A 24047-nucleotide genomic window follows, 5' to 3' on the forward strand; every position below is an offset into this window, starting at 1 on the left:
CCCAAGACCGGAGGGAAGACAACCAAGCCTTCTGTTTCTAAACCACTAGCCACGTGAGCTTTACTGTTAAACAAGGTTGCTGTGTTTTACCTTCAGGGCAAAGAAACAATACACGTTTGTTTAAAGGAGTTTTGAGATATTTGAGGAAGAGAAATAAGACTTCTAGAGTTGTATTGAAAATCCGCAGTGATGAACATAAAGGAAGAATTAAGCACGGTTACCTAGCCACAAAACCTACTGGTGGTCCAGCTGAGTTATGCATTAAGGAAAGAATGCCAACAGAGAGAGATGTTTGTGAAAATGTGTGACAGTGAACAGTGTGTGCACCTGTGAACACCTGTGACCTTAAGCCAGGTCTCCATGGTTTGCTTGCTTGCTTTTTTTACTTGGAAAAATGAAAGAAAAAAAAAAGCTGATAATTTTCTTACCACAATGCTTTAAATGTGAAATACAGACTAAGGTCTCAAATGGTAGATAATTTTAAATGTTTCAATGACATCAAATAAATCTAAAAACAGAGAGTAATAGCAGCATGTCCTATAAGATATTCCCAAACTTGGATGTTTTTCCTCATTTGAAAGATAAGGCAGCATAAGGCTAGACATAATTCTTGACAAGGGTGCCAAAGCAATTTAAGGGAGAAAGAACAGTCTTTTCAACAAATGGCGTGTATTCATTTGCAAAAGAATGAAATTGGGTTCCTTCCTCACACCACAGATAAAAATTAACTCCAAATAAATCACAGACATAAATGTAAGAACTAAAACTATAAAATTCTTAGAAGAAAGCAAAGGAGTTAATCTTCATGACTTTTGGCTAAGCAAAGTCTTCTTAGATATATCAAAAGCACAAAGAACAAAAGAAAAAATAGATTAAATGGATTTCATCAAAAAGAAAAACTTTTGTGCTACAAAGGATAACATTAAGAAAGTGAAAAGATGAACCTCAGAATGAAAAAAAAAAGTCGTGAATTACATATCTGATCAGGAATCTGTGTCCAAAATATATAAAGAACTCATACAACTCAATAATAAAAAATAAAGAACCCAATTTAAAAACAGACAAAGATTTAAATAGACGGTTCTCCAAAGAAGAACCACAAATATCCATCCATCAGCTGAGGAATGGATAAATAAAATGTAGCATATTCATTCCATGGAATATTACTCAGCCATAAAAAAAAAAAAAAAAAAAAAGGAAGTGCTGATTTTACAGATGGGAAAATTTAAGTTTAGAGAGATTACATCCCTTATTCAAAATCACACAATATTCAGGGACTGAGCTAGGTTTTGATCACTGATCTGTCTATAGGGTTTTTATCCCCTATAAGAAATGACACCACAGATCACTTTTAATGAATACTTGTTCTATGCCAGGTACTTTGTATACATTATCTCACTGTTCTCTACCCCACCTCTGCTAGGTCAGTATTATTATTTCTATCTCTAAAGCAGAGAGATGAGTCCAAAAAAAAGGAGTTAAAGGCCTTGTCTAGTTTATAATGCTGGAAATTGGGCAGAGCTGCAATTTGAATGCAGGTCCATCTACTATGAAAATCACCATTCTTTCTGCTAAATCTCAATGTCCCTGTCACCAGGTTCTCAGGATGATCCTTTAATGCATCTCTGGAGTCTGCCCTGTTCATTGCTTTCCCACAGATACAATACTAGCTTGCTGCTCTGAGAACTCAACACCAGCATTTCTCTGTGAATCTCTGGTTGGACTCATTTACATGAGATTCACCTTCTCTCCAATCTACTTTTCAATTATCATCTTCTTCTTTCTAACAGACCACTTCTGTTTCTTCATCACTTAAGAATATGCAATGTCTATGGAAATAAATCCAAATTCCTCAGCTTGGAGTGTGTGGGGCTCCATGCTAGATTTAACTGTACCCTAGAAGCACTGGGAGCTTTTAAAGGTCTCATTGCTCAGGATACACTCCATACCAATTAAGTCAGAATTCCTGGGTATGGGACCCAGACATCAATTTTTTTTTATCTTCCTAGGTGACTCAATGTGCAATCAAGACCAAGATACACTGAACTGATTCTATATCTTAAATCTCCCCACCCGCCTCACTGCTAGGCTAATTTCTTTATTGTCCTTTATATCTACCACCTCTGCTCCCACAGTCCTACTCATTGACTCAGGAAGAATGTCATCTTCTCTCGTTAATTCAAGTCTCCCTTACCTACCAGACTTTGGCCCATCTCCACCCACTCTAGGAAGATTTCCTTGATTATGCTGACCTCTGAACAAACCCCATATCTAAATATGCACTGACAGACCAAATAATTTAGTTAAAAACATAACAATGTAATATTCTTTCTTGCTCTTAACCACTTTACAAGCATTGGTCTATAGTCCCTCCAATTATGTAAAATATTAGTGCCAAGATCTTTTTCTGTATACTTTGTTATTCTATTGATGGTCTCTTTTCTAATTTCTCAATAACTTGTATCCTTTAATACCTAACTTGTGCATCTATTCCCTCCTTTGAAAATTTTGTCCACACGCCCTTGTCTTGGTGCCCAACATCTGTGCCACTACTCCTCATTCCTTCAATGTACCCTGAATTTTTTTCACTCCCCCATGTTCTTGCCTCTTGCTTCCACCCTTTATCCTCCCATCTGTCAAAATTCTACTCTATTCATTTTCAAGGCTTCCTTCTCTATCAACTTGTCTATGATTCTTCCCTTTTCAGACAGAACTAATGGTGCCTTGCTTCATGATCCTATTGTACTTTATTTATTTAGTGCAACACCAGCCATTTACAACTTATCACAATATATTAGAGTTAGAAGGCCTCTGCTGATTTTAAATAAGAAAGCATGGCAAACGTGCATGTAACAAAATAGTGGATTATTCAAACATAAAGCCAAACTCCTAATGCTATATTTTCCTTATGAGCCTGACCAAAAAAAAAAGTGCTATTGACTTGAAAGACCATTTTCATGGCTCCTAATGTCACTAACAGGGCTGGCTTTTGGATGGCTCCAGCTCAGGACACCTGTTATTTTGTTTGCATGTCATGTGTGTAGGTGTACACTGGCTTCCTTTCTATAAAAGCTGCAAAAAAAGGAATTGGTGGAAAGACAAAATGTGCAAAATGTGTCCCCCTCTTTGAAGTCCATCACTGATCAGAGATAAAAAAAACCTCTGCATTGACAGAGAAGAGGCAACTTGAAGGCATGATGCTTTAAGCAGGCTCAGGTAGTAACAGTTCCTTTCTATAAATTCCAGGTTATCAAAATAATTGATAAAAGATTATCAAAATAATCTTTCGATAATCCATTTTAAAGTCAAACAGAGAAGCTGTGACAAATAAGAATTCCACACCCAGGAGTATCTTATCAATAAGGGACTCCAGATCCCTCCTCTGAGAAATATACTCTTTTTATGGAGGACTAAGAAGTTAATTGCACATTTCTAAATCAAACTGAGGTATAGTTGCTGCTATAAAAGTTGGTGAGCTGAGATTTTTAATCTTGAAATTGCCATTCTCCTAGCTCCATACTAACACATTATACTAAAGATAATAGCTAGAGAGGGGAAAGCATATAGCATGAGATTGTAATTCTGTTGAGAATCTCCTGATCAGAAATTCAACGGTATGTAAAACAGTGCCCAACCAATTTCCCTTTGGTAAAGAAAATCTTATTTTCTAGTTTCTTATTTGAAAGTCCCCTTAAAAGATTCCAGATTGGACTCCAAGTTCCTCTCTAGTTCTCACTATAACATGTAACACTGATGAACTAACGTGCAGATTTTAGAAAAGATTTCGGATCACATTTCCATCTCAGCATACTGACCCTTTCCTCCACGTCAGCCAAAGTTCATTATACCCCAGGTTATATCTAAACAAGCATTCACACTGAGTGATGTCATGACTTGTCTATAATATTCTTAAGCTCTCATCAAGTTATTCCCAGGCTGACACATCTTCAATGATGAAGATACATGCATAAGAATGGAGGCAGGGTTCACTTGAAGTGGGCTGGGGAGATGAGAAAAGACAGAAGAATGGGAATAGTGGGAGAAGTGGGCTTTGGATTTTCTTAGGAAAACGAGTGTTTTGGATATCTGGAAAGGAGAAAGTAATTCTGAATAAGAGGGACAGAACAAGCAAAGATTCCGGAGTAGGTAGAAAGAAACCCGTCACTGGAAATATGACAGGTATCTTTGGTTTTCTGGGCTAAATAGCTCCTCACCTATTCATGTTGTAGTCCTAACCTCCAGTACCTCAGAATGTGACTGTATTTGGAGATACGACCTTTAAAGAAGTGATTAAGGTAAATGAGGCCATTAGAGTAGGCTCTCATCCAATATGCCTGATGTCCTTATAAGAAAAGGAGATTTGGACACACAGAGAGGCACTAGGGATGTGTGCACACACAGAAAAAACCATGTGAGCACACAGCAAGAAGGCGGCCATCTGCAAGTCAAAGAAAGAGGTCTCAGAAGAAACCAATCCTGTCAGCACATTGATCATAAACTTCCAGCCTCTAGAAGTATGAAAAAAATCAATTAACATTGTTTAAGTCACCCGCCACCCTACTCCCTTCCTTCCTACCTGGCAGAGCCCACTCACCACAGAGTCACCCAGCTGCCTTTGCAGCTAGGACATGGACAACAAAACCCATTCCGACCCTCAGGGACTCTGGGAAAGATTTTCTTGTATCATAAACAAGGAGAGACAGATGGGGATGGGGGCAGTAGGGGGGGTGAGGGGTGTCCTACCTAGGACACTGTCCTGAAAAGACATAATATCTAGAGTTGTGGTACCCATCTTGTATTTTGAGGTGCACACAAGAAAATTGCAAAGAAGTTGCCCCAGCACTCTTGGCAATATTGAGCCACTGCATTAACCCCGTTAACTGCCTTCCTTAAATTTCTTGTCATGTGAGACAATAACTCTGGCCACCTAAGCCCATTTTAATTAGATTTATTACTTGCTAGGTCCAGTGAAGAGAATGACCTGACTAATGGAAGAGACTACATTAGTGAGACCAAGTAGATCCAGGTTTTGCTAAAAGGCCTTTGGAGATTTTTTTTAAAGAAATGAACATAAGAATGCAGGGAAGAGAAATAAGAATTAAAGATAAATTCTGGGTTTCCTGACTGGGAACTCATGAGAATCTGGGATACCTATAATGAGTGTGGGTGACTTTCTCCTCTGGATGGGAGAACTTGTTTGTTTCCGAAGGCCATCTCTCTGAGTTTACTTAGTGGCTCAGTGAAGGTTCAGCCTGCTAGGAGGAGAGATCATTCTCTAAAACTGCTGAGAGTGGAACTAGGTCTGGGGTAGCAATTGAAAGGAGGTTTGAAAAGGAATCCTGTCGGTGGCCCAAGTGGATGCTAATACCTGCTGCGAAGTTAGGTCTATCCTAACATCAGACTTTGAAGCATTAAAACCCATTTCTGAAATATATTCACAAGGACTCTTGCCATCTGCTGCCAGTTTTACAATAATTCAAGTAAAATTCTTTTGAGCTGTCAAAGCATTGTGAACTGTGCATGCAAATAAGCTCTGCAGTGACAGTCTGGGGACCTGAGGTCTGGACTTAGATCTACCACTAACTAAGTAACTTCAGATAAGTCATTCAACTTCTCTGGCCTCAATGGCTTCAGCTACAGAAGAGGGTTTGATAAACAGAGTGGACTTTTTTTTTTTTTTAGCAGTGGAACTCGTTAAGTCATATCTCAATCCTCGATAACTAATAATAAAAACAATACTGCTAATTATCCACAATTATTGTGTACTTAGAATCTGCCAGCCTTGTCTACAGCCATGCCACCCTGAACAAGCCCGATCCCGCCTGATCTCAGAAGCTAAGCAGGGTAGGGCCTGGTTAGTAGTTGGATGGGAGACCACCTAGGAAGATCAGGTGCTGTAGGTGTAAAATATAAAAAATAAGGGATTGTAAGCTGACAAGGTCCTTGAAATCTGTGAAGTCAACCAAGGGTTGCCTCGCCTAAAAAAATAATAATAATAATAAAAGAATATGCCAGGCTTTACACTAACCACTCCAGGTCGATTACCTCATCTAATTCTCACTCTTAACACTAATTTCCTATGAGGCAGGAAATTTTATTTTCATTCCGGTTTTACAGATGAGAAAGCTGAGGCACAGAGAAGTTACTTGGGCAAGAAACTTGCCCAAGGTCACACAGCTAATAGAGGGCAGGGAGTATGTGTGTGTGTGTGTGTGTGTGTGTGGTGTGTGTGTGTGTGTGTGTGTGTATGAGAGAGAGAGAAAAGGAGCATGTAAAATTGTTAATACAGCAGAACCCAGAAAAGTTGACCTTCTCTTTAGTCCCTGAGGTAGCCCTATGGCACCCTCCAGGGACCTGGGGCATCATAGAATGAAAAATCACCAATCTATATGATCTTCAAAGCATTAATTTATGAACAGGGTAAGCAGAAAGAAGGGTATCTGAATAACATTGGTGGAACAAGGGGAGATGTGATACAGCTTAAAAATAAAGCAGCATACCTTCTCATTGTTTTGATTTGTTTATAGTTACAATTTTGAATTTATTTTAAATTTCAATTAACAACAATAATCATATGAGGATCACACACTCATATATAAAGGAGCAAAGGCTGTAATAACTTTGAGAAACACTGATTAGATAGCTCTTTAGATCTGTGAATTTTAATTTCCCTAGTTCTGCTACCTGCTTAGTTTCTGCCCATTTTCACCATGCCTTGTTTAACTTCTTAACCCTGTGTCTGGTAAGGCAGCTCCCACTCCCTTATTTACATCAGCCAATAAAAGATGGGCACCCATGTGACAGGCCAACCACTTGCCCCCACTAGGATAATAATCATTATAAGAGCTAGCATCTATTGTATCCTTATTATGTACCAGAAACTATAAGATTTGTATATATATGAACTGATTTAATCCTCACAATCCCAAGCATCTACCACATGCTAAGTAGAATCTCTTCGGGAGAACTTTTCTGACCTCCTGGCCTGAGAGAAGTTCTCCAATGAGCTCTCATTACACTCAGCACAGATCTCTAACAAAACACAAAGCTAATAATATAAACTCATGTGACCCACATCTGCCTTCTTGAACAGAGTATAAACTCCTGGAGGGCAGGAACTTTGTCTTATACATCTCTGTGTCTCTAACACTAGGCACAGGGGTTGGCGCATAGTAGGCACTCGATAAATGTTTGCTCAACACTGGCAGACACTTTCACATAGCTATCCCAAATGCTTCCCTCACCCACTCCTCCATGGTTACCTCTACTCTAGAGATTGGAAAAGCTAGATAACTTTCCAGTTTTCCAGAAAGATTCTGGAAAAGACATTTCTCTTCCTGACGTAATAAAGTTGCCTGACAAGAAAGCTCTGTGAGGATATGATACTTAGAGCTACTGGAGCCATCTGTAATAATGAGAGAAAAACCAAGAGAATCTCAGGAACCCAGAACCAGATCCTTGGTGTCTTTGAGCCATTAAACCTTCCTAGAATCTTGTCTCTCCAAGACTGCCTGCTGTGTAAGACAAACTTCATTTGTTAAAAACATTGGGGTTTCTGCTACTTGAAGCTTAAAACACTCCTTTTTATACATGATCATTTTGAAATCAATAAGAATTGATCCCTAATCTTAAAAAAAAGACCCCTTTAAAAAAGAGTTACAAGAGTAAATACAGGATACCGTAGTAAATATAGGAATTGCTAAAAACATTGAGTGATTTTTCAGTATAAGTACATCCATTCAATTTTGAGACATACTTATATTAAAAAATATTTGTGGTTTAATAGAAATTCAAATCTAACTGTGTGTCCTATATTTTTATTTGCTAAATCTGGCAACTCTTCAGGAATAGTGACAAGCAGCTTCTAAGAGAAACAGAGCAGATGCTTAAATCAGAGCCTCTGATTTAGCAAACAAAACCACTCCCAGGATGAGATAACTGCAATTATAAGTTATATGATCCTTTACAGTTTTCAGAGAACTTTCATGGACATTACTCATTCAGTAAATAGTTGTTGTTTACATTATATTAAGAACACTTGATTCTAATGAGTTATTTGCCCAAGGTGGCACAGTTGGTAAATAAGGTAGTTGAGACCTAAAGTCTTATCTCTGAATTTCTGGTTCAGTGCTGTTTCTTTATAATAGAGGTTCTAGAACTTTAACGTGCATCAGAATCACCTGGAGGAATTGTTAAAATACAGATTGTTGGGCCTTTACCCAGTAGTAGGTCTGGGTAGAGCCCAAGAAGTTGCATTTCTAACAAGGTTCCAGGTCATGCTGATACTGCCAGTACTAAGACCACACTTTTTGGAAATGATTGCTCTCTACTTTGCCAAGGAAGCTCTTTCCTAGCAGGGCAGAAGCAACAAACATCTATCCTCTTTCCAAGAAGAGGAAAACCTAGATGATAACACATAAATTGTAAAGAAAATAAACTCTCTTTTTCTTTGACTTGTATAATTTGGAGCTTGCACATTAAATGCATACATGGGAGAGCACATTAAAATGAACGTGATGCCTTGTGTTCCACTCTCTTGAACACACTGGTTTCTACTCATGGGAGTAGAGTCTGCCCAAACAAGCTGGAGGTTCTACTAAAGCATGGGAGGTGGCAGTGGGGTTTGAGTACATGGGTGTATGTCTCCGTGTGTGTGTGCCGCTTTTCTAAAGGGCAGGTTGCACAGAACTTAAGGGTCATTACAGAACTGCTCAGCAGCCTGAAAGTTAAAATCTCTGGTGCTGTTATCTCTAGAGTCATGTGTGGGTCAGGGCATGAAACTTGACTCTTTGGATGATAAACCAAGAGATGTTCTTTTTTTATCCAGAGTCAATTACATTCTCCCTCTTTGTTCTCTCCTTTCTTTGTCTTCTTTGTACTCCCACAGCAGCCACCTACCAGACAGGAAGATAAAATAGAAATGGAGAGAAGTAGCCAATTGTAAGGCAGTCAAGTGTGGCTGCCAAACCACAGGCAGGTGCGGGGTAAGAAGCGGGGACAAGGAAGGGAAGAAAGAGAGCTATTTATTCTCAGAATCTCTGAGTGGTAATTGCACGGTCTACATAAACAGTAGCTAAGAGAATTAAAAACAAATACAGTTACACTGCAAACATGGTTCATATTCTTGGGGCCTCTCTTCATGGGGGAGCATGAAAGTCTGTGGGGACCTCTAACACACCCCAGCCAACCCCAGATCTTCCAGCTAGTAGGCATATCAGGACTCCTCATTGCATCTTAAGTTAGTAACTTCCTCTTGTCTATCTAAATAGTTCCTTCAGCTATGAGACTATGAAGAGTAATGAGTTTCATATTTTAATTTTCAGAAACATTAATATTTCAGAAAACTATAAAGAATAATATGATGACAAACACTTATAGTCTTATGATTCATTTTTAGCAACTATTAAATCTTTATTCTTCTCAGGCAACAAATATTATGACTTTGATTCCAATTTCATTTTTAAAAGTTTTTACACGTATAAACATGCGTTATAAGACAAGATATAACATTTTTGTTCTTTTTTTAATATAAATGATCCATATTGTTTTGTTCTTGGTTTCGCTCAACATAAAATTCTTGAGATCTAACCAGTTGATGTAGATGATCACTTTTAACTGCTCATTTTATTTACCCTTTTCTCTGTAAATGGACATTTAGATTGTTTCTGATATTTTTGTCTTACAAGCAATGCTGCAATACTCATTCCATTGGATGAGTATTTTCTTATTCACATTCCTTGCCATTTTTTCTGTGTTTTTGTTTTTTGTCTACTGATTTGTAGGAATTTTTAAAAATATAGATTCTGAACTATAGTATTTTATGTATTATAGATAAATTTTGCAAATATCTTCTCCATGTCCATGGTTTGTGTTTTAACATTGTTTATAAGTAACTTACTACTAATTAAGTAAAGCAGCCTAAAGACACGATCCCAGACTGCGGACTTGGAAATGTCATACACAATCTTTCAGTGGGCTGGGGGATGAAGAAACTAAGACTCAAAAGCAAAGCGTAACTGGGGGAACCAACATTTAAAATCATGTTTGAAAGCCACAAATCAAGTGCTCACTCTACCACAAACCAACATGCTTGCTCATGTGTTCCCTCTTACAGAAAACTTGTAAAGCCTTATCGCAATTAAAATGTGCAAAGAGAGAATTTATGGCATCAGAAAGATTTTGAGATGCTTGTTAAAAGATCAGAGATTTTATTCTATAAGACTAGGGTAAATCCCCAAAATATGCATTGTAGACAAGCTCTCCAGAAGACAACGATGTATCAGGTCAGTGGGCCAGACTTTACGGACACTCTTGAGTGAGAATTGAGAAACCAAAGCACTTACTGAAGCTGGTGGGAGCCATGGGAGGTCTGGGGTTCCAGCTCCCTGTGGAAATATTTGGTGTTCCTCTCTCCTATTAGTCTATCCGTGAGGGCAGGGACTTGCCTCTTCTGTTTTCTCCTAATTTCTAGCATAGTGCCTGACTCAATAAATACTTGTGGAATGAAGAAATGTTCAACATATTACATTCTGTAGATAACTACCCATGATTCGGAAGAGCCTTAGGAAAACCTGCACTAAGCCTCAAATTCTGAACTTCTCTCTCCTGCTGAAAGGGAGATAGGCAAGAATTCATTCATTTCACATGCCAAGTGCTCTAGACCTCAGTTAATTCATAGTATTGACCCCCTGCCCTGATAGTTGTCATCTGAAAGTACATATTATGAAAAGAAAACATTCCTAATTGGAATGGGTGTGTCTATAAAATGACAGTCAATTCAGTAAAAAAAAGAAAGAAACTGATGTAAATTCTTTACTGTGTGAAAATTAAATACCCAGAAGTTCCTTTGGAAGCTGATGCTCAAAGGTCCTTGTTAGGATCCCTTCCATACCTTCACTTTTCATCTTATCCTGGTGCTACAAGGCAGAACGAGTTCCTAAGGCCCAGTGCCTCATGACATCTCTTTGAAGCAACTATGATTCATTGGCCTAAGCTTTTAGTCCTGAGAATTGCCAACATCCAGTTTAGGTCATCTCTGTCTTTGATCAAAACTGTCAGTATTTTCTTTAGTCATACACAACTGAGATGATCAGTGGATCTTCTCTTCAAAGCAGGCTAGCCAATGACATCTTCCAGCTGGGCAAGAAGTTACCATGGTAGATCTGGGCGTAATGCAATGTTTAGAGATGTTTGGCAGGAAAGAAAAACATGTAAGCATTTTTTAAAGCTTTGTCACCTCTATGACTATTTTTGATTTCTCTAAGAGACAAATATCTCTGAATGTCCTCAAAAGGTATAATGAAAAGAGGCCCTGAGAAGTATATCAAAGCAAGAGATATGACAGAACCATGGGTGAATGTGGTTCAGGAAGGTTCTTATTTCTCTTAGATATTTTTATTTTTTAAAATAACATTAAAACCTTAAAAAAATATAAAGATGTTAAAACTCCTTATATGTTTAATCTGGAAACACATGGAAATGTTGCTGGTTTGAAGACAGAGACCAGGAAATTGTCTTCTCTATAGATAGAAAAGGTGATATGGGGCTCTTATCTTCTAGCTCCCAAAGAGTGTGGTAAGATTCAGTGGAGTGAGTTGGGTGTCAACTGGGATAGCACAGAGGTGAGTAGAATATCTTCTCTGGAGGAGGGTCTGGAATTCATTCTACCTTCAGGTAAAATACCTTTTGGAATTCATACTTCCTCCAGGCCAGTATCGAAGCTCAACACTCTTCTGATCTTCAGAGCAACTGCCCTCTCTTAACTCCTTCCCTGGAAGAACTAGACTGAAGATAGATATATGCAGAACTGTTGTTTGGACCTTCATGCACTAAGGGTGTGTGGGGAAGGGCACTTAGAAACATTATGCATACAGAGTATAGGAATTTGTTGGCTGGTTTTGTCAATTGATGATAGAGTTTTCATAGCTTAGATAAATTGAATCCAAGGGTTTATGGGGTTTTTTCCCCCCTACGAACCTATATATAGCCTGCTGAAGACATTTTAAGCTATATAATTCTGATGAATTTGCACTTGACCCATAAAAACATTTTTTTCCTATGGGCCTAATATTGTGCGAATTATTTTCTGATCTTTTTAAAACTCTTGGCCTTGGAAACAGGAAGTGGGAAAATAAACCAGAAAATCAAAGAGTTCATATTTAAGGCAAAATCTGAATCTCACTAGTTCTGGCAGAATGTACTTTCTGATCCTGACACCACAAATAATATCAGTCTCCCCAACAGATGTGAAGAAAATAGAGACTAGATTTAAAACAAAATGTCTGTGGGAGAAAAAAATCATATTCCAATTGTTTCCTTAATTTTTTTATAAATTAGTGTTTGAAAGGAAGCAGCAAGATGAAAAAGTAACCCTTGGTGTTTTTATGATAGTTTGATTCATACTCCTCACATCTCAAAAGCTCCAAGCTTCTCAAGCCTCTCTCTCAATCTTTCCTACCTACTATTTGCTTCTTTCCTCTTTCCATGGGTGCAGTTTTATGAGGGAGATTGATAGAGAGAAAAAAAGAGAGAGAAAGAAAGTGAGAGAGTTTTGTTCTTACATCTTGTTCTAATGCTCTATAAGCCAAGACATGGTGGAAATCCTTCTCGGACTAGTAGCTTTCTCATTTCCCTGGCTACATGACATACCCCTACCCTCTGCCTACCATCTGACAAACAAGTGATCATGATATATGCAAATCAACTGTCATTTCTTGAATGCTTTCTATGTCCCAGATATTGACACTTTATATTTATCTCATTTAATCATCAAAATAGGCTTATGGTATATGTACTACATCTCTAATATACAGTTAAACAACCCAGAACTCAGAGTATACAAGTCACACAGCTGGGGAATTGTGTTTTCAAGATTCAAACTTAAGTCTTCCAGCACAAGTTTTTACTTCTACATTACACCTTCAGATACAGACAAAGACTTGAGTGTGAAATGAATTTAAGGCACATATTCTCTAATTTTTTTCACCGAATTCTCCCTAATGGCAGAGAAGAGTGAATGTATGTGGGTGAGTGGGTGTGAGCACATGTCGGGGCAGCAGGGGATACAGTATGCTTTGGGGGATGTTAGTCCAAAACATTCAACTACATTCACACCACTTCTTTAAAATCTTCTGTTTATCTAAAAATTCATTCTAATTTTGCATTCTATTTTGTAATATATTCATGCTTGCAGTAATGTTAAAGAAAAGTCTTTTAAAAATGCTTGCCATTGACTTAATTGGTGCTCTAAGAGGATACACCATATTTACCCTACAGATGTACAGATTCAGGCACCAGGGCATTGCCCTTGGGATTATTATAACCCAGGGTTAAGACTAAAAACAAATAAATACATTTCCACTAATGAAAATACAGCTGAAAAGTCCATTCATTACAGAGAGTGTGCCAACAGAATAGTATTTGCACCTGAAGAGTGGCACATTACTACTAGTGATCATAAGGTGAATTTTGAATGCTTAGAAGGGGACTATGAAGATGATAATAAATAAAAACAATGTAGTATAATTTTGGATAATGGAATTATTTTGTAGCCTAGATTTTTAAACCAGTTTTTAAATCTAGCATAGAGAATCAATTAAATGCTAAAACCCCAGCAGAACACACATAATTACAAGATACAGAGGCAACATGGTACAATGAGAAGAGCTTTGGGTTGAGGCTCAAGACCTGGGTTCTAGACTCAGCTCTGCTCTCAGCAAGTTTTGACATGAGTTGTGATAGGTACTAGACCCTTTGTTTGCATCTATTAAATGGGGTGCCAAGTAGCAGGCTAGATGACTTCTGATATACCATTTAGCTTGAACACTCTATGAATCTATGGTATCTAATGTACTGCTGTGAATAGAATATAGGCATTGGGATCAGATAGACCAGAATCTGAATTCTAGTTGAGTAATTTAATAGCTCTGGGAGCTTATGCTTCCCTCTGCAGGAAATGAGACACAATTCATAGGGTTATTAAGAAGGTTAAACAGGAAAACATTTGTAAAAATCTCCCATGGTGCCAAGACAGATAGTTGGCACTCGAGAATGTTAGCTATTAGTTTGATGATATTTATTATATGTATAACAAAGAAAGTTTGAAGAAGCACTCAGGTTGTTCTGCTGAGTTATCAGTTACACTATTAATTTAAATGTTATATCTAGTTTATATTAGATCCTCTGATCATACTTTTTTAGGACCACATAATTTTTTCTTCAGAGCCTTTACCACAAATTGTCACTATATACTTATTTCTGTAATTCTAGGATTATTTATTTAATATCTTCCTTTCACTCTGCTATAAGCCCCATCAGTGCAGGAACCACCTAAGTTTTGCCCACATCTATATTCCCAGAATCTAGCAAAGTGCCCGAGACAAAGTACCCAATAATTATCTGTCAAATGGATGAATGAATGAATGAATGAATGAATAGGCCCCAGAAATCTTTGTCCTTATCTCGTCTAACTATAGACATCATAAGGAGAAATGTGTTCATTATTTGGGGCCCGGGAAACTGACTTGTTCTGTTCCCCCTGAATTATTGAGTCTGACTGTTCAACATAAGCCATTTCATGTACGACATATAATGTTCAATTGTAGGCCATCTGCTATTGACTCAAACTGAGGCTACATATTTTTAGAACTGACACCAAACTTCTACCCACCACAGCTTAAGTTCTGCCACGCATGCCGCCCTACGTGGCTGCCCAATAATAGATATTTATCAGCTCACAGCAGTCATGAGAAAGGTGCTGTTTTCATTGTGTTTCAAGGAGAAATGACAGAGTATTTCTTATATTTTATTTGTTTTTTTAATGTTCTAAATGGATGGCCATTAGTCTTGAAAGCATATCAGTGTAATTAGGGAAGCTGCTGAATATGCAGATTCCTGAGTCCCAACCTCACACATTCTGATTTGGAGTATCTAGTGTAAGGCCTGGGGATCTGTACTTTAAACAAGCTCTCCAAATGAGATGCAAGGAAACTGGCCCATACTTTGAGAAACAATGTTTTAAAGACCGCTTGAAAATATATCATCTTATATTTTCTTAATGATTTTCATGCAGATAAAATATTTTGAACCAATACTCCTGAGGTGACAATATGTGTAAACTCTTCTGAACTTTTTGGTGGAGTCCTACAGAAATAACAGAGACAAAGTTTTACATTAAGCAAATTAGGAGGGAGAGTTACTATTTTGGATCCTTTTAAAAAGTTGAAAATAAATATCTTTTGGAATCTCAAGGTTTTAAATATTGGCAGTTACAGATGTTGCTATTTAATTCAACAAAGAGAGAAGAGACCATTATCATACTCAGAGCTCCAAAGTGGCCATTTCCAATGGCCAAGGAGATAACTAATGCCACAGCCTGAAGGCCAGTCCACGTTGCTCCGGAAGCTTTTGAAGGAGTAATGAAAGCACCTGAGGCTTTCATACCTGATAGAGGTAATAAGCTCAAGCAGAAAAAGTGCAAGTAAGGACTGATGAATCTCATGGTCACAAAGGAAGTAAACGTTCTCACTTTCAATGGATTGTCATCAGCCGTGCCTAAATGGCTTTGAGAGCAGTGAATAAAATCCATGTTTACTCCAGCAGACTGAAAGAAGTGAATCTCTGAAAAGTCAAAGTACAGGGCAAATCTACCTACTAAAAGTCATGAATATGAGAGCAATCTCAACTGAAATAGCCCCAGTCTGCTAAAGTCATTTTACTTCCAGACATCGCCCACACACCTGAGAATAAAATATCAAGGTACGTAATGTAACTCTACCTCTAATTTAGAACCTGAATTTCATGTCTTTGGAGGTGTGTAAAAGGCCTACGTCAACATTTAGCTTTCTGCAAAGATAATAATTTAGGTTATCACCAGGCACTTGTCTAACCTGTAATTTTTCCTTACTCCATTTTATTTTATCTCCATGAATATGTATAGAGCAGTGTTTGCCAGAGTGCTGAAGAGCAAGACAAAGAAGCATGCATTTGATGATTCAGGCAGAGGGAAAGTGGGGAGAGAAGCAACACAGGTACTCAAGGGTGGAGAGTCCCTAGCATTGGAATCTACTGTCCTTTATTTCATCCCAGGTATTATAGACCAGCTATAGTACTTAGTGCAGTAAGCAAGGAGCCCCAGAAGCCAACCAGGAGAAAGAGGGACAAGATTATTAACATAGCTAATGGGAGATTAACAGGGACTGGCACGAAGAAGGGCAACAGGAGGCATGCTCATTGAAGGAAAATTCTTAATTGACTTTGTTTTGCTCATTTATTCAGAGAAGGTGATAAAGGCAGTGTAATTATCTAGTAATATAGATATTACTATGTGTATTAAGCAATGAAAAACCTCCCAGGTTCCTTTGGGTCTGTCTCCTCTATGGCCACTTGTTCATTTATTTTACTCATTCAGAAAAAAACATATTTATGGAGCGCCTATTACATAATTAGGATTTACTCCAGGCACATAGTTTACAATAGAATAAGATACTTCTCCATCCGTAAGCAGTTTTTAAGTCTATGGGAAAAGACATACCAATAAGCAAGTAATTTTAACTCAGTATGTCTTCCGAGGAAGCCTTGAAGTTCAGGAAGTTTTCCTGGAACTGACACACTAGCTGCAATTCCAAAAACAGCAGAAGTTGGGAGGAGACAGTAAGCGAGACTAGACAAGAAACTGATAAAGGGACTTCCAGGTAAATGCCTGGCAATAGCAGATAAGGTAGAATCAACAGGATGTGGGGAGTGAGGGAGTATGCTGCTTGCAGGCAATTTCTGGAGAAGGAAAAGAAAGATCTGTAGGATAGAAGGACATTTTTGCTTTCTTCTCCCACTATGGATAGACAAAGAAGAATTCATATTCCCTCTTGGCACCTGGAGCTATTCTAACCAAGCAGCCAAGCTTTGAAGACTGACTTGTGGTGGCCTCAGATCCATTCACTTGTAGCCAAAGTAACTACAAATTATATTTTCTTAATCTACCTACATACATTAAACTCTAAGGCTCTGTTTCCTTTTGGCCTTTCTTCTCAGCTTCCTCTATTTCATACACAATGAACAATGATATGCACAGTATTGCCTTCTCGGACTGATTTAATACTATCTCTATGTGTTTATATTATCTAGATTAAACTAACTTTGTAAAAATATATCTGTCCAAGTTCTTCTGGTTTCATATTCAGTTGTGTTTATATTTCTTTCAAATTTTTAAAGAGTCTTTTTATGTTTTTAGGAGTGGCCTATCTGGCAAGCCTGGTCTCCCCACTCTGCTGTTGATATGATCTATGCATTAAGTGCACAAATGGCAGGGCTTTGTACTGGCACCAAATAAAGCATGTTAAATGGACACATCTCTGCTCTTTAATTTGCTCTGCTTAGGATGGGAGTTTAGAATCCCTTACATTTCCCTGCCCAGTTTTTCAAGCATTCCCAGAGAATTAATAAACTTTAGTCTCTACGTATCTCATTTGTAATGGTGAAATGGAACCACTCCATACCAGCTCACAAGAACGGAGTATTAAATTTTCAGGAACTTTGTGAGCCAGTTGTTAAACATGGCTCTTATTAAAAATTAAATTATATGCACTAACAAATAAATTATGTTTAAAACAAGGGTAATATATACTCAAAACTCACCACTTCCTTATTATTTTATTACATTTCACTATTCTCTATGCTCTTAAGTTCATTTACATCTATTACTTTTGGGTAGTGGTAATACTATATAATGGTATGCTACTGTGCGTTGATTCTCAACTCTGTGGTCAGTGATGTCATGTTGGTTACTTAAAAATGGCTATAATGGGAATATTAACACCACAAAATTGGCAGATGTTGCAAATTAGGGCTCTTCATTTTTCTTCAGCAATCCAGTTGTTAAACCTCAACTCATATACCACTACTCCTATGGAATAAAGAATGTGGATATTGGTTAGGAAAGAGAAAAAAATGGATATTAGCAGAAAAACAATCAACCAGTTCTAATAATATGAAAAAAGTCCACTAAAATTCTAGCTCAGGAAAGGATTAGTTGAAATACAATCATATTCTCTGAAGATGTATGTATCTGTCCTTTCGAAGCTAATAGATTTTTAAAAACAATAAAGCTGTGACATATTACTACTGTTCCTTTTTGCCGTCACAGAACCAGTGACTATAAAAGAAGAGACTACAGCAGTCTGAAGGGCAGAAAACCTACTTAAGACATCTGTCAACACACCCATATGCCCTGGTAGCAGATTTTGTTGCATAAGTTCTCCCAGACATTTGAGAAATTGCAAAGTAGATGGACTTGCTTTGTGGATAAGGTAAAAATTGTATTAGCATCTCATAGCCAAAATTATTTTTTCTAAGTCTCTGCTGTAGTTTCTAGGCACTATAAATGGTATGAAAGTGGCATCTCTGTGCTTAAGAGAGTATGGGGGGGCTATTTAATATGAAGGCACAGGATAAATAACAACCTAGCCAACAATAAAAATGGTAATGGCAAGAGTGACTTTCACCAGAGGGCCTCAAGACCTCCTGGACATTCTTTGATTCCTTGAATATCCTTGAGGTACAGTCAAGGGGCAAAAACAAATATCCAATTGTATGGGCCGGAAAGCAGACATAGTGTACTTCAACAATTTTCCTAAATTTAGGAATGGATCCAATAAAACAAACAAGGACCAAAACCCCCAAAGTCTGATTCATAGTCAAATATAAAGTACACTTGCCAGATGGTAATGAATGGTGATTCTAAAGCTTCAGCTTTGATTCAAGTGAATTATTCTAATGGATAAATAAACAGTGATCCAAATCTCCTTCAAATTTTGAGGTTTTTAGAAACTTGGAAAATCTTATTAAACAAATAAAGAAAATACAGACTTGAATATTTAAAGCTGTTCAGGGCACTTATCATAAATTCCAAAATATAGAAGTCATCATTACAATTAATTATATAGCAAACTTTCTCCTTAAGATTATGTAGGCTTGAAAAATTTTTATAATTTATGGCTGATTTAAAGACCTCTTGGAGTGGATCCCATCAAATAAAAATTATATAAAGTCTCCAGTTTACAACTAGCTCTAAGCACTTCATACTAACAGATTATCAACTGATTGGTAAGCAAAGTAAATCTTCCAAGGCCCGGGTTCTGATTGTCAGTGAGGAATAAATTTCTGGGTGCTTCCATTCATTCCCCAGATAGGGTGCATCATCTGTCCATTTGTTCCAACTAGTTATTAAGAGTCAGAAGGAAAATATGAACAGCTAGGCCAAGGAGTTGGAAAGAATCTTGTCTCTAAAAACCTGTCTTGTTGGAGAGAATTTTCTACTTCTGGTTCTGAAAATTGTAAAATAATCTTGCTGCTTCTGTTATACCTCTCTCGAATAGAGACGGAAGTTACTTTAGAGTGCATTTCTAGCTAGGGTCAACGCATATGAGGCACTCCTGTCGCTACCTGTACAGGGCAGACATAGCTAATCAATCAGAATAAGCCTGAAGCTGAATCAATCAATGAGCATACTCATTCCCACTGTGCCTGGGTACAGTCTTATAACTGTTCTCAACACTCTCCAAATACCACTACCAATAAATCTGAGACAAGCTCAGATCTGATCCAATTTTTATCTCATTGAAAATGAAGGCTAGAGAGGTTAAATAACTCGCTTAAAGTCACAAAACTAGTTAGTGGCAAAACCAGGATTTGAAACCAGGTTTCCAATGCTCTTTCCACTGTGACGTACTACCTTATTTAAACCACAGAGCCTGTGGTCTATGGACTGATGCACCCTGAATGCCTACTCATAAGTCTAAGGATCCAGTTGTTGGGGCAGACTCTTTCCAAAAGGGACCTACAGACATCCAGTAAACAGAGCTGCTTATGAATTACTGCTCAGCAAAAAAAAAAAAAAAATAGTCCTTTTCTTTCTACGCATGAATTATCAGTGTTTATAGTATTAAAGTCAGGTGAAGAAATCAAATAGACCAAAGAGATCCAGGATTAAAAAACTTTGCAATTATTTATTAGTTTATTTACTTAAGTAAAGTTACGGATTGAATTACGAACAAGCAAATCATCTTATTCTTAAAGGGCCCATCTTTGCCTCACAAATTGTGGAGATACAAGGTAGATGTATGGGGAATTTGGAAGAAATATCATAGAGTACAGACAGAAACACCGACTAATAAAGATGGAAATTTGGCTTAACTTTCTTTGGAAGTACTCTGTTCATTTTGGGATGGGTCTCATCAGTCAAGCCTGAGTCTCTACGATTCTGATACTCTTAATCTATAGTGCCAGTTCTGATGTTGCTGTATTAGTAAACACTTTCAGAATTGTTAACAATTCTCAAACAATCATTAGAAACACTTGGCGAGAGCTTCCTATTTCTGCTCCTCCTTAGCCATGCTTTTCAGTTGTTATAGGTTTGAAGACATTCGCATGTTGATGAATGTGTCCAGTAGACCAAGAGGAACAATTTGTAGATATTATCATAAAGGGCTTGCAATTATCAGATGCACGCAACTATTAGGCTGGGACAGAGAAAAGTGATCAGTATCACAGGCACAGCACCTTCTGCTGTCTCTCAGAGGATTTTTAGGGTACCAGCTGCCCATACAACATGAATAATATCCTGTACATTGACAAGTTTTCTACCTCCACCCTGGGCAGTAGGCCTCTTTGGATGTGCCACTTTGGTTTGAAATTTGCATATGACTCAGGAATTTCATATCAGGTTAGTATGACTCAAAAATTTCATATTTCTAAAACCTAGTTAAAATTCAGATAGTTTAAAGGAAGAAGATTTCAAAAGTGTTGGGATCTCTATATGTTCCTCCATCTGAGTGTTTCAGCATATGGTGTGACCTCTCTTTCTCCAAAAGGTGACTTGCAAAATTTCATCAGTATAAAAAAGACTCCAGGTAAAAACTATTAATGTAGATGATGGAAACTAGTGGTCCCAGAACTTGATCTCATTTATGAAAAGTATAACATTCAGTTGGTATTTTTTATCAAAGGCATTCCTGTGAGTTTAATAAACCAATTACAGTAGTAATATTACTTGGCAATGCTATTAACAGATTTTATTCCTTTAAAAAATCCATATCTCATTCCAGAATATCTTTTTTTAAAATGTCTTAAGTATTTTTTATTTGATGCTGAATTATTATATTTTCGGCTCAAAAAAAAAAAAATGAGAGAACAAAGATCAGTGAAGAAAATCCTAAATCAGGAGTCAGATGATTGAGTTTTATATTAATAAATTCCCTGCGTTTTTGAACTTCTATTCCTCCAGCCCTGTCCATGGTCTCTGAAGATGCAAGTGAAACATGGTAAAATCATGTTTAAGAATTTTAAAAAAAAACTGGGGAGGAATTACTCTTGCAGCAATGAACACCATTTTGGCTCAGGGAATAATGAGAGAACCAGTGAGGGTGGTCCACATTTTTCATAGTTAAGATATAAAATGTTTATGAGAGATATAGCAGACACACCATTTTTATTTTAAGCTTCTCACAAATGCTCTTATCACAAGATTTTGCTTTATAATTGGTAATGGCCTCATTCCTAGTCACACAAACTCCTTCCAGATCAGGTTCTTCCCAGGGAACTTTCAGCTCTAATTTGCTGTTTTGTACTAATTGGTACTAATTTGCTGTTACTAACTCCCTAAGAATAGAACTTGGGGAAAAGACCACAGTCAAAAAGGCCAAAAGGAAAGCAATGCAAAGGGGCCCTACACATTGGCATCAAGTCTTCATTCTGAAGTTGGCAACTCACAGATCACAATCGGTGGTGAAGCAGAGGTAGTAATTAAGAATGGAGGTCAAGAACTGAAAAAAAGAGGAGAGTCTTAAGGCTCAGGCACATAGGACTGGAACAGAGTAGGTTGAAAGCAGACAAGAGAGGGAAGGAGGCCTTAAACACCTGGGCACACCTACAGGTGTTTCTACCAGCCTTGGCTTTGCAAATGAACTACATTCTCAACCCCATGTTAGGAATGTGGTCTTGATTCCTGATTTCAACTTCAACAGTGAGACAACTCAGTTCAGTGTTTCCCAAAGTTTAGCCTGCTTATCGCTAGTGTTACATGGGGTGATTTTACATAATATAAACATTTTAAAATTTAATTTTAGTTGTCATGAATTTCTTTTTATATGTTAGAAAACTAGAGCATAAAACCTATAATTTCTTAGATATTATTTCTCAGAACAAAGCTGTTTTTCGAATTGCATCAATTTAAAGTAAAAAATGCTATAAAATAATAAGAGAAGTGATATATAGATAAGGAAAAAAATTATGAACAGTCTTTGAATAACTTCAGCTTGAGAAAAGCTGATCTAGTGTGGCTAATGTTAACAAAAATTTGTTTTCTTGTTTCTTTTTGTGTCCCTAATAGGGGATGATATTCTTCGAGATACTAATCCCATTTTACTCAAGACAGTGTCACACAGTAACAAAAAGATATGTTAAAAAACATTTGAGGAAAAGGGCACCGAAGTGAGTCTAAATTCATTCCTCTGACTGCAGGGCAAGAGTGTAAATATTTAATGAGATTTTACAAAGCCTCTTCCCCAACAGTCACAAATAGTACTGTTTTTGGAGCCAGTGTAGGTGCTTGAATTGTGGTAAAGGAATGTTCTGTTCTGAGCAGTGGAAATAGTAGACACCTGAGAAGCGACATATTGCAATAAATGTGCCCAAAGTGAACATTGGAGTCACAGTGCTCTTTCCTGTCCCTGTCCTGGAAAGATGCCATCTGCACCTCATCAGAAGCCTACCACTGCAGAACACATCCTCGGCTTAATAACCCCATAATTTTTAACATACGTCTCCAAGTCATAAAAAATCAGCATTTTAACCTTCCCTTCTAAATTCGCACTTTTCGAAGGAGTCTCTCTAAAATGCTGCATTAATTGAAGTTAAAAAAAAAATGTTAGAAAGAAAAAGAAAGAGAAACATGTTCTAGGTTACAAGAAGTTGAGAAAGGAAAGGACAAGGGACCAGGGTTTAGTGCAAGGAGCACTGCATCCTCATACATTAAAACGTTAATGTCAAGGCAGCGTTTTTAAAATACATATATTTAGAAACCATTTTAGTGATTTATTCTGTAATCATTCATTCCTTCATTCTCATTCCAGCAGTGAAAATAAACATTATCTCACTCCAAAATGGCTCTTAAAAGGGTACTGCTGACATGCATGGACCTAGAGGGTATTATGCTATGTGAAATAAGTCAGACAGAGAAAGGCAAATACCATATGATTCACTTCTATGTGGACTCTAAAGAACAAAATAAATAAACAAACAAAATGAAAACGGACTCATAGATACAGAGAACAGCCTAGTGATTGCCAGATGGGAGGGGGGTTGGGTGAAAAGTGAAGGGATTAAGAAATACAAAATCGACAGTTACAAAATAGTAATGGGAATGTGAAGTACAGCATAGGGAATATAGTCAATAATATTGTATTATAATATTGTATTATTATAATATTGTAATATCGTAATAATGTATGGTGCCAGGTGGGTACTAGACTAATCAGGGGAATCACTTTGTAAATTATATAAATATCTAACCACTATTCTGTATACCTGAAACTAATATAAAATAATATTGAATGTCAGCTCTAATTGAAAAAAAAAGGGTGTTGGCTTTTTTTTTTTTAAAGGCAAGACACTTTTTTTAAATGAGCAATAGAATATATTTAACTTGAGGGGCATATCAGTATAAGCCAAAAATATTCCACAAGTTTTCCCCGTGCACACCAGGCTTTGTGATAAAGCCTAACAAGGCTTTGCCCCCACGAGCCAACGATGCAGAAATCACATAAAGGAAGAGGCTAAGGTTGGAGCTCTTGGGAAAGAGAGAGACATCCAACCACAAACTTCTGAAGATATGGCATGTCTGTCTTTAAAACAATATGCTGGGCCCATAACTCTCCCACCTGTGATAAGATATCACAAAATGTCCCAATCCAGCATCCTTCCTGATAAGTTGTCTTGTGATCAGAAAAGTCTCTCAGGAGGCAATCTTAGCCAAAGAGGATGAATGGCCAAAGGTC

At 37.4% G+C, this 24047-nt stretch overlaps 1 protein-coding gene and 1 pseudogene across 2 annotated transcripts in view; one reads left to right on the forward strand and one right to left on the reverse strand.

Moving 5' to 3' along the window:
* RASGEF1B (RasGEF domain family member 1B) overlaps window positions 1–24047 on the reverse strand; it is a 590398-nt gene that overhangs the window by 165727 nt on the left and 400624 nt on the right. The gene's annotated exons all lie outside the window — the stretch shown is intronic.
* Window positions 5785–5903, forward strand: LOC120588400 (uncharacterized; annotated as a pseudogene).

This window comes from Pteropus medius, unplaced genomic scaffold, assembly GCF_902729225.1.
Source record: "Pteropus medius unplaced genomic scaffold, Ma_sr-lr_union100, whole genome shotgun sequence".
NCBI classification, from domain to species: domain Eukaryota; kingdom Metazoa; phylum Chordata; class Mammalia; order Chiroptera; family Pteropodidae; genus Pteropus; species Pteropus medius.